We start from the raw sequence: 12,146 nt of genomic DNA, 5'->3' as shown, positions 1-12,146 counted from the left end.
GCCTCTACTTTGAAAAGGTCAAAGTGCTTATTAAAAACAGGGGTGGGAGAACCTGTCCCCCTTAAGCCTCTCAGGCAGTGGGATGCCTCTGGGCTTACAGATGGGTATTCTAAGGGGACCTGGCAAAGCTTTGCAAACAGATGGTTTATTCACTGAAAAACATTATTTTTAAGAAGTCAAAACACTTTAATTCAGCCTTTTCTAAATGAAACATTTCAACTTTCTTTTCAAATTGCAGAGTTATGTTAGAAAATTGCCTAGATGTATTTAAAAACAACAACAACAAAAAAACACTGGAAACTAAACTAAACTCAAAATATCTTTTCAGCCAAACAAAATGTTCTCATTTTGGGTAGAACTAAAAATTTTGTTTGGGATGGAAGCACTTCTTTTCTGTTTTTTTATTTCAGTGAGAAAAGCCAAAAATATTTCATTTCCTACAACTAATTTTTCTCCCGGTTTAGTTTGGCTAACAAATTGAAAAATCATTCTTCACTCAGCTCTAATCCTGAGTCACAGAGGTAAAACTCCCACTGACTTTGTAATTAAATGCTAAACTGTATGATACTGTTCAGCAGCTACCTGGTGCTCTGTGTGTAATTTACCTTATCTGAGACCAGATCAGCCATACCTGGGCAGTGCATTAAAGGATCTTAGAGTGAACATCTCATGCATCTTTCTGGAATGGAAGCTCTGTGGGGAGTCCACATCTGGGACAGAGCCTGACCTGCAATCTACTGGGTACAATCAGTACCTGACCCACGTCACTGGGAAAAGTAGCAGGCCCTGTGTGATTTGCTTCAAGTCACACAGGAAGTCAGCAGCAGGGCTGGGAAAAGAGACCAGATTGCTTGACTCCTAGCCCCATGGTGTAACACTGGACAAAGCTCCTTACTTACACAGAAGGGGCTGCATCTAACTCTCTTAGGGAAGCTGAAAGTGTTTTAAAAGCAGCCTAGTCATTCAATAGAACACAAATTGGTAAAATAAATAAGGGCAGAGTTAGTCAACAGGATTAACCCCTTCACTGCTAGCAGGGGTCACTTAAATCAATGGAACATCAGGACATTCTTCTAAAGGACAACTGCAGTGGAAAAACTGATTTTATGGAGATAGTCTACTTTCAACCAATGCTATGTCAACTTTTCCAGCAAACACAGGCAATAATATCGAACCAACTCCTATGAATTATGGTAGCCTCCATTTATTAGTAAATTTTAATCAAACTGAAATGAGATATATATTGCAGTAGAGAGAAATAATTAATAGATCCAGATATGCAAATCTGGTAGTTACAGAAAATGGCTTTGTGAGAGCAGTGCTTGTTGTATAACTCAACAGTAAATAGCCCAGATGAGATCAGCTGTGGGGGTGCGGTCAAAGCCATCAGAAAAATAAACCCACCTGCACTAGCTTCCATTTTTCTTTTGAAGGGTTAAGAAGCTTCTTATAAAGAGGCTGTGAAATTAGCTCCATGTTATTGTAAACTGCCAAAGCACTAGGGAGCACTACTGCCAACCCTAAACCTTTAAAAATCATGAATTAGGCTTCAATAAAATTATGAGATTAAAACAACTCATGATTTTTAAACCAAAAAATAATATGGGGGTGATATTTGTCTTCTAGTTTCTGAGCCCTTGGGAGGGTACGTTCAGTTCAGATTTTCAAGTCTTTCTCCACAAAGGTAGAAACTTAGATATTTTTGTTTTTAATGAAAGCTCTGATTGTCACATAATCCCTTTTATTAGAGCATAAGCTTTTGTGAGCTACAGCTCACTTCTTCAGATGCATATCGTGGAAACTGCAGCAGGCTTTATATATACACAGAGAATATGAAACAATACCTATTCCCACCCCACTGTCCTGCTGGTAATAGCTTATCTAAAGTGATTTCCAGCACAAATCCAGGTTTTCTCACCCTCCACCCCCCCACACAAATTCACTCTCCTGCTGGTGATAGCCCATCCAAAGTGATAACTCTTTACACAATGTGCATGACAATTAAGCTGGGCTATTTCCTGCATAAATCCAGGTTCTCACATCCCCCCCACCCCCATACACACACAAACTCACTCTCCTGCTGGTAATAGCTCATCCAAACTGACCACTCTTCAAGTTAAAATCCAAGTTAAACCAGAACATCTGGGGGGGGGGGGTAGGAAAAAACAAGAGGAAACAGGCTACCTTGCATAATGACTTAGCCACTCCAAGTCTCTATTTAAGCCTAAATTAATAGTATCCAATTTGCAAATGAATTCCAATAGGTGCTGTTGTCGTCATGAATAGGTCGGAATATGAACAAGAGGCTGCTCGGCAGCTCTCCAACATGAGTTTCTACAAGCCATTACCCTCTGATCCCACTGAGAGTTACCAAAAGCAACTACAGCATTTGCTCAAGAAACTTCCTGAAAAAGCACAAGATCAAATCCGCACAGACACACCCCTGGAACCCCGACCTGGGATATTCTATCTACTACCCAAGATCCATAAACCTGGAAATCCTGGGCGCCCCATCATCTCAGGCATTGGCACCCTGACAGCAGGATTGTCTGGCTATGTAGACTCCCTCCTCAGGCCCTACGCTACCAGCACTCCCAGCTACCTTCGAGACACCACTGACTTCCTGAGGAAACTACAATCCATCGGTGATCTTCCTGATAACACCATCCTGGCCACTATGGATGTAGAAGCCCTCTACACCAACATTCCACACAAAGATGGACTACAAGCCGTCAAGAACACTATCCCCGATAATGTCACGGCTAACCTGGTGGCTGAACTTTGTGACTTTGTCCTTACCCATAACTACTTCACATTTGGGGACAATGTATACCTTCAGATCAGCGGCACTGCTATGGGTACCCGCATGGCCCCACAGTATGCCAACATTTTTATGGCTGATTTAGAACAACGCTTCCTCAGCTCTCGTCCCCTAAAGCCCCTACTCTACTTGCGCTATATTGATGACATCTTCATCATCTGGACCCATGGAAAAGAAGCCCTTGAGGAATTCCACCATGATTTCAACAATTTCCATCCCACCACCAACCTCAGCCTGGTCCAGTCCACACAAGAGATCCACTTCCTGGACACTACAGTGCTAATAAACAATGGTCACATAAACACCACCCTATACCGGAAACCTACTGACCGCTATTCCTACCTGCATGCCTCCAGCTTTCACCCTGACCACACCACACGATCCATCGTCTACAGCCAAGCTCTGCGATACAACCGCATTTGCTCCAACCCCTCAGACAGAGACAAACACCTACAAGATCTCTGTCAAGCTTTCTTACAACTACAATACCCACCTGCAGAAGTAAAGAAACAGATTGATAGAGCCAGAAGAGTTCCCAGAAGTTACCTACTACAGGACAGGCCTAACAAAGAAAATAACAGAACGCCACTAGCCGTCACCTTCAGCCCCCAACTAAAACCCCTCCAACGCATTATTAAGGATCTACAACCTATCCTAAAGGATGACCCAACACTCTCACAAATCTTGGGAGACAGGCCAGTCCTTGCCTACAGACAGCCCCGCAACCTGAAGCAAATACTCACCAACAACCACATACCACACAACAGAACCACTAACCCAGGAACTTATCCTTGCAACAAAGCCCGTTGCCAACTGTGCCCACATATCTATTCAGGGGACACCATCACAGGGCCTAATAACATCAGCCACACTATCAGAGGCTCGTTCACCTGCACATCCACCAATGTGATATATGCCATCATGTGCCAGCAATGCCCCTCTGCCATGTACATTGGTCAAACTGGACAGTCTCTACGTAAAAGAATAAATGGACACAAATCAGATGTCAAGAATTATAACATTCATAAACCAGTCGGAGAACACTTCAATCTCTCTGGTCACGCGATCACAGACATGAAGGTCGCTATCTTAAAACAAAAAAACTTCAAATCCAGACTCCAACGAGAAACTGCTGAATTGGAATTCATTTGCAAATTGGATACTATTAATTTAGGCTTAAATAGAGACTTGGAGTGGCTAAGTCATTATGCAAGGTAGCCTGTTTCCTCTTGTTTTTTCCTACCCCCCCCCCCCAGATGTTCTGGTTTAACTTGGATTTTAACTTGAAGAGTGGTCAGTTTGGATGAGCTATTACCAGCAGGAGAGTGAGTTTGTGTGTGTATGGGGGTGGGGGGGATGTGAGAACCTGGATTTATGCAGGAAATAGCCCAGCTTAATTGTCATGCACATTGTGTAAAGAGTTATCACTTTGGATGGGCTATCACCAGCAGGAGAGTGAATTTGTGTGGGGGGGTGGAGGGTGAGAAAACCTGGATTTGTGCTGGAAATCACTTTAGATAAGCTATTACCAGCAGGACAGTGGGGTGGGAATAGGTATTGTTTCATATTCTCTGTGTATATATAAAGCCTGCTGCAGTTTCCACGATATGCATCTGAAGAAGTGAGCTGTAGCTCACGAAAGCTTATGCTCTAATAAATTGGTTAGTCTCTAAGGTGCCACAAGTCCTCCTTTTCTTTTTGCGAATACAGACTAACAGGGCTGTTACTCTGAAACCTGACATAATCCCTTGACTCCAAGAGCTGAGGCTTTAAGAAAAACACCAATTATCATGAGACAAGTGATAACACTGTAGGCATTGGCAACACTGAGTAATATTGTTTAAAATAGTTCCTGTTATTGGAGTTAATTACATATCTCATCTGCAGCTACGTGAGGAGGTATTTTCCAGTTGTAACCTGTAGCACTCATTCTATTGCATATACAAGTTATCAGCAAAAGGTGTGGCGATAAACCTTCCCAGATCAAGACAAACTTATTTGTCTCTCTGTTTAAATTGCACTGTAGATTGGTCTTAAATAAGACACAGTAACTTGTTAGAGTCTTATTGGAAAAACTGCTTTCCAATTAAAACAGATGGTAAATAACAAGCCCTTATGCAAATTGTTCTAATTACTTTTGAAGTCACTGATCAGTTTCAAATGAGGTCTATGCTTGTGTCATTGGCATTGCGTTTGAAAATTATTTCAGAATTAACAACTGTGTGCACGCATGATTCAGGATAACACTGGTGGCCCACTGTGCACGATAGAGTGTATAACGTGGACGCTGGTCACACTCCTATGTTTGAGTTGTCATTACACAGCTTGATGTTCACATTATATAACTACAGATTTTGAAACCAACCACATGGTAAACACAGGCTGTAGTATAAAGCCAAAGATTAATGAAAATCCTCAGAAAAACACTCGCTGGGCCTCTGTTCATTTTCTTTAGTTTCATTTTAAAACTATTTTAAAATGATTCAGCAATACGGATGAAAAATCCTGACCGGAAGGCTTAGAGGAATTACAGCAAAGATTATGCAGTATTGATTATAGATGCAAGAATGTTTATTTGTTAGCACCAAACATATTAGACTTTCTCCCATAGAATCCATCCAGAATAATCATGTAATGAGAATGAGACAAATACTGTTCAGTGCATCTTCATTTTCTCCATTGTTCAGAATTAAGTAACATTCTAACCCTTTCTTCAACAGTTATTCATGATCTTGACATTTTCATCTGTCAGCATCATCTAATTGCGAAACATTCCAAATAAGCGGACTTTTCTTGTATCAATAACAAGGGTTCTGAATGCAGGATCATTCTTCATTTCTTTCCTCCCTGTCTCCCCACCCTCTTCTTGGTAAATGAAGAGGCTAAACAGCCCTTTGGTAGGTATATTTTGTCTGCAGCAAATATACCAACTGATAAATTAAGACAAATTTGGAGAACAGACAAACATTAATTTTGAATCTGAAGTCTGTGGTAATATTTGCACTAGCACTAGTAAATCTTCTGAAGTCCTGAGGCTTACACTAAGACAGCAAAATTAATTTATCATGACTACTGGATCCCAGAGAGACTGGGAAGAGTGGATATTGATTGCACAATATGTGGCAATGGCTAAAAAGACTGTATTATAGGTCCCAAATTACAAGTAATGTTTGTGTAATCAAATCTGCACTGGGCATCTAGGAATCTTAGACATTTGGTTTTAACAAAATTTCACTGAGCATTAGAATGAAAACTCAAGCAAACGACAGTGGAGAAAAACATCTCATTTTCAACCCGTATAGTGATAAACACATGAAGATATTTAGTCTCTGCTGCTGGAGCATCTAATTAAAATTTAGTTACATAGTGAAAATCAGAGTGCAATCTGCACTGTACTGTTAATATATATGTGTTGTACATACATTTACATTATGCATATATAAAGCCCAAGTTAAGGAGGTGCTGAGCAACTCCCACCTAAGTAAATAAGGTGGGAGTTGGTCAGCACCTAAGTAAATCAGAATTGAGGGCACAATTGAGGGCTAAAGAGTTATGGGTTCGAATCCTACACCAGGATTTAACTTCATACCCAGTCTGTGAGGATGTGGTCTTTTTGATCAAATATTTAGGGGCTCAATCTTGCAAAGAGCTGAGGACTCTGACCTGATGTTGCACAGCATTGAACATGTACTTAACTTTAGGCATATGAGCAATTTCACTGACGTCAATGGAACTACTCATGTACTCAGCACCTTTCAGGCTCAAGCCCAAAGTAAGGTATTTGGTTCAACAATAGTCCCAACAGTGCACATTGTATAGTGTTATGCAAAAAATAATAATAATAATAATAATCAAGCCGCATCTTGCTGACAGAAACACCCACTCACAGAAAGTGGTTTCAGTCATGTGTGACCATTTGTTTTTCATTGTATGAATTTTGCAGCAATAGCACCTATATATCCACATTTCCTATAATATAACACGTCACCTGCATGCATACAAAGGTATTATTACATGCTTTTCGGGGGGGGCTGCTGCAGTGGAGAGAGTGGAAATCATGAGTATCTGAAGCTGGCCCTGCAAATATCAGAAAAGCAATTTTAATGCTTTAAATGGCATTACTTAAAAGCCCCCTCTAGCAGAACCTGCTGCTTCTAAGGCATGCAAACTATAGAAGCTTCACATGCCAAGGCGATAGCAGGCAGATATCAAAGATCAAAAAGAAAGCCACAAAAGCCACAGCAGGGGACTGCAAGGCTGCCCAGGGGGAGCAGTTTATGTAAATGAGTTTCCTCCCTCCCACAGTCCAAAACTGTGTACCACCTTCAAAACTAATAAGGCCCCAGTTCTGCAGTGAGCTAATGCAGAGCTCCATTGTCATCATGGCACTCCATGTGGGTATACAGGGGTTCACCCACACCCAGGTCTTAACAAGATCAGCACCTAAGCAACATTGGGACTCATCAGAATGGCTGTCAGGGCTGTTGCACTTCTTCAAGGCCTACCTTTAAGGAAAATGGTGTGACTACACAGGATTACGTAGAGGGAATGATTTGTTGGGTGAAGTAGGGCCATACTGAGGAAGACTGTGTGCACCTTGCTACCCAGGTACATGCACATGGTGCATGTGTAGGGCATGCTCCTAAGAAATCTGTCTCACATGAGTAATTCTTATTCACACAAGCATTCCCAATTGAAATCAATAAAACTATTTGCATGAATAAGGACTAACTCACAGGATGGGTGGTTAGCAAGGAGCAAGCTCTTAAACTGGGGATCGCATCAGAAAAGTGATGCTTAAACAAATGGCACAGTAGATGTGGTTCCCTAGCACTTGTGATTACAGATCATTTGTTCAGTTTACAAGATGAGAGGATTTTTCTTAACGTCTGTGTGGCAAACCCATCCTGAGACCTGAAAGTCAAGTTGGGTTCCTTCTGTGTATTATAGCACAGTATTAAAGATTACACACTTGGGATTTAATGGACAATATTATTGATGATGCATGAGGCAGAATAAAATCCAGCTCATTCCCCAGTAAGCATGTTGGCCCTGTGGGGCTAACATAAGTTAAACACTGGTTTAGAGCATAAAGTACAAAGAGCTGACTCAAAGACACATGAAACAATATTCTGAGAAAGATGGTGCCAGTTTTACATATGATAAAAACTCAGTAATTCACATGAATGACAGGAAGACACTAACCAATACAGTACATGAGCAATGAATATAACCAAGGATGTACTTTATTTATTTGACAAAATGTCATTTAATTTTAATTATTTATTTTACTTCATCACATTTAAACATTAGTGTTCTGTGGTATAAATTAACAAAGTAAAATTTTAGTAGAACAGGCTTAATAGAAGCCTCACTACAGTGGCCTACTGTTAAATCTTTGCTAAGAAGTGGGTAGAGCAAACCCACCAATTTCCTTGTGTGGGCTGTAAGACTGTCTGATTTCATGTGGGTATTATAAGGTGTGCATTGATGAACCCATTTTGGTGTTCACTTATGGGCCTGATATTGCAGCCATTCTGTACATACTGCATAATTGAGCTCTGAATCAGTAAGGAAAGTAACATACCACACATGCAAGTTAAGTGTGATATGCATACATGCAACTTCCGCAATATCACTCGTCAAGACTTTTTATTATTTCTTTAACTTTTTTTCCTTTGAATTTAGTAAAATGCTAATTTTTCCCTAAATACTATGGATATGTCAACTTTAGATCCAAACTCTGGCCCCAATTCTGCAGACACTTCTGTCTGAAAGTAACTTGGCACATGTGAGTAATTCCATTGACTTCAATGGACTACTCTCCTATGTAAAATTAAGCACATGTATAAGTGCGTGCAGGGATGTGGCCTACAGACAACTTAATAGTGGCTAGAAAGAACTGTACTAGAATCATAAAAAGAAAAGGAGGACTTGTGGCACCTTAGAGATTAACCAATTTATTTGAGCATAAGCTTTCGTGAGCTACAGCATCCGATGAAGTGAGCTGTAGCTCACGAAAGCTTATGCTCAAATAAATTGGTCAGTCTCTAAGGTGCCACAAGTACACCTTTTCTTTTTGCAAATACAGACTAACACAGCTGCTACTCTGAAACTAGAATCATAGAATATCAGGGTTGGAAGGGACCTCAGGAGGTCATCCAGTCCAACCCCCTGCTCAAAGCAGGACCAATCCCCAACTACATCATCCCAGCCAGGGCTTTGTCAAGCCTGACCTTAAAAACTTCTAAGGAAGGAGATTCCACCACCTCCCTAGGTGACACATTCCAGTGCTTCACCACCCTCCTAGTGAAAAAGTTTTTCCTAATATCCAACCTAAACCTCCCCCACTGCAACTTGAGACCATTACTCCTTGTTCTGTCATCTGCTACCACTGAGAACAGTCTAGATCCATCCTCTTTGGAACCCCCTTTCAGGTAGTTGAAAGCAGCTATCAAATCCCCCCTCATTCTTCTCTTCCGTAGACTAAACAATCCCAGTTCCCTCAGCCTCTCCTCATAAGTCATGTGTTCCAGTCCCCTAATCATTTTTGTTGCCCTCCGCTGGACGTTTTCCAATTTTTCCACATCTTTCTTGTAGTGTGGGGCCCAAAACTGGACATAGTACTCCAGATGAGGCCTCACCAATGTCGATTAGAGGGGAATGATCACGTCTCTCGATCTGCTTGCAATACCCCTACTTATACATCCCAAAATGCCATTGGCCTTCTTGGCAACAAGGGCACACTGTTGACTCATATCCAGCTTCTCGTCCACTGTAACCCCTAGGTCTTTTCTGCAGAACTGCTGCCGAGCCATTCGGTCCCTAGTCTGTAGCGGTGCATGGGATTCTTATGTCCTAAGTGCAGGACTCTGCACTTGTCCTTGTTGAACCTCATCAGATTTCTTTTGGCCCAATCCTCTAATTTGTGTAGGTCCCCCTGTATCCTATCCCTGCCCTCCAGTGTATCTACCTCTCCTCCCAGTTTAGTGTCATCTGCAAAGTTGCCCAGGGTGCAATCCAGGCTATCCTCCAGATCGTTAATGAAGATATTGAACAAAACCAGCCTGAGGACCGACCCTATAATAAAGGCATAGTCATACATTGGACCAGGAGGGCTAGAGAGGGAAATGAGTGCTAGTCAGCTAGAATATCAGGAACTTTTTTCTCCATTGTTCTCTGCTCCTTTGGTTTGAGTATTTAGGTTTGTTGTCCTCTGGCAGCTTGTTACTGAACAGATTTGCTGAGCCTGTACCATGGGTTTCAGATGGCTAAAGATGTTCCTTGGCTCAAACAAAGGGTGCTTTAAAATTAGGAGTATCCCGCGGAGAGGAGCAGTGGGATGCACTCACACACACTCAGCTCTACCAGGAAATCAGAGGGCGGATGGTACCGAGCCTTTCGGTGTCAGTGGCCTCCAGCTCTAATCTCTCCGCCTCCCTAGACACTTAAAATAGACATAGGGAGCCTTTTGACATCCTGAGCACTGGCAGCACCGGCTGCATTAACCCTGGCAGCAAAGATTAAATGCAAAAGGCACCGGGGTGAGGAAAGAACCAGCGACCCAGCTGGCAACGGGGAGTCCACGGTGCCCCTCACAGGCTCACCCCAGCGCCTGCCTCCGCCCCCCCGAACTGGGGGACCCCCATTCCCAATGCCCCCCCCGGCTCCCAAGCCCCCACCTGGGGGCTGTACACGCGCCGAGCTCCTCACCTCTGGCCTGGCGAGGGCCCCCCCCCAAGACCCGACCTGAAGCCGGCACAGGCTCCGAGGCGCCGGCCTCTCCCCCCGGTGCAGGGTCCCTGGGTGGGAGCGCCCGGCTCCCCCCAGCACCGCACCCCGAAGCCGGGGGCAGAGCGCAGGCTGGGGCACGGTCCCTCCGCAGGGCTCCTGCGCTCAGCCCCTACCCCAGCAGGAGAGCGCCCCGCACGGGGCTTGGCATCCCGGCCAGCCCGGCTTCCCCCCCCCCCCCCCCGCCGCCGCCGCCGCCGCCCGCGCCCGCTGGGACCCGCAGCCCCTACTCACAGGCGGGGACCCTAGGCGCGTCCGGCGCTTCCCTCTGCCGGGGCTCCGTGCGCTCCGCGCCGCCGGAGCGGCCAGTCGCCGCCCAGTGGCCTCCCCAGCCTAGCGGGCGGGGCAGCGTCTGGAGAGCGGACTGCTGTCGGGAAGATCCCCAGACAGGCCCATGTGCAGAGCCGGGCGCTTCCCCAAGGTGGCTCCCAGCTCCGGGTGGAGTCAAGTTCTGCGAGGCCCGATTCCGCCCGGCCCCCCATTGCCTGCAGCCCTGCGCTCCACCCCAGCCTTGCTTCCGCTCCCCGATGGCTCCAGCCCCTGGCTCTGAATCCTTCCCTCTCCCCAGCAACAGCCCTCGGGCAGGGGCCCTGGATAGCGTATTTATTATTTCCCCCCTTTCACCAATGGGGTAACACTGGAGCACAGAGAAGTGAATGACTGTCGCAGGGACACCAGGAGTGATGGGGGGCTGGAGGGGCTAAAATCCATGGGTCCTGATTCCCAGGCCACTGATCTGACCAGTAGAACCTGAAACCCTGCAAAACTGCCAATGAGGTGAGAAAAGCGAACAGGAATCCCACTCCCAGGTACTTCTGAGAGCTGGGTTATACAGGTTTGCTTGTTTTGAGTGGGACTTGCAGCTTGATGGGTGTTGATTAGTCTCAGCAAATGAAAGAGCACATTTTAAGAGGTGGTGGGAAAAGTCCTCTCAAGCAATAAGCTGTGAACTCCTTGGAAGCATGCAATAATTTCATGTCTATAGTGCATGTCATCCAGAATGTCTCCCACAAATTTTGATATATAGATATCAGCAGTTGAAATGCAGCCACTTCTGGGGTGGTGGTTAGCAAACTGGTGGACAACTGGAGCACAAAAAACAATGTACAACAGCAGGGGGTGTGTGCGCAATTTTGCCTAAGAACACACGGAAAAGCCCCTCTGACCAACAATGCCATGGGATCTTTCATGCTTACCCAGAAACTTGATTTTAAACACCTACCCAAAAGCCCTACACACTCCATGGAACTCAGTGTTGCTTGGGACCTTAAGCAAAGGTCCTGAGTAGGGGTTCTTTCTGAATTCTTCACTTTGCAAATGTACAATAACCTCCCTCTTTTAATAACTTTTCCTGTGTTTGTCACCTCACCTGGAGCACGTGTGTCCTTGGGATAATATAAACTTGAGATCTTGATTCTTATATGTACTGTTTCACCATGCGGTACAATAACTATTTTGAAGAACTCCAGCAAGGAACTTGAAATTAAAGGCCTGAACCCACAAGTGCTTTTATATAGAATAACTTGGCCACATC

The 12,146-nt window shown here is 44.2% G+C and overlaps 1 protein-coding gene across 1 annotated transcript in view; it reads right to left on the bottom strand.

The window, feature by feature from the left end:
• Positions 1–10,966, bottom strand: part of KIAA1210 (KIAA1210 ortholog) — a 93,207-nt gene extending 82,241 nt beyond the window's left edge. The window contains exon 1 of the mRNA XM_073361358.1: positions 10,847–10,966. The gene's annotated coding sequence lies outside the window, so the exon portion shown is untranslated. The remainder of the gene's footprint in view (positions 1–10,846) is intronic.
• Positions 10,967–12,146: the final 1,180 nt, after the last annotated feature.

The sequence above is a fragment of the Lepidochelys kempii genome, chromosome 9, assembly GCF_965140265.1.
Source record: "Lepidochelys kempii isolate rLepKem1 chromosome 9, rLepKem1.hap2, whole genome shotgun sequence".
NCBI lineage: Eukaryota > Metazoa > Chordata > Testudines > Cheloniidae > Lepidochelys > Lepidochelys kempii.
Note: the sequence above shows the minus strand (reverse complement) of the source record. Positions and strands in the feature narration are given on the sequence as shown.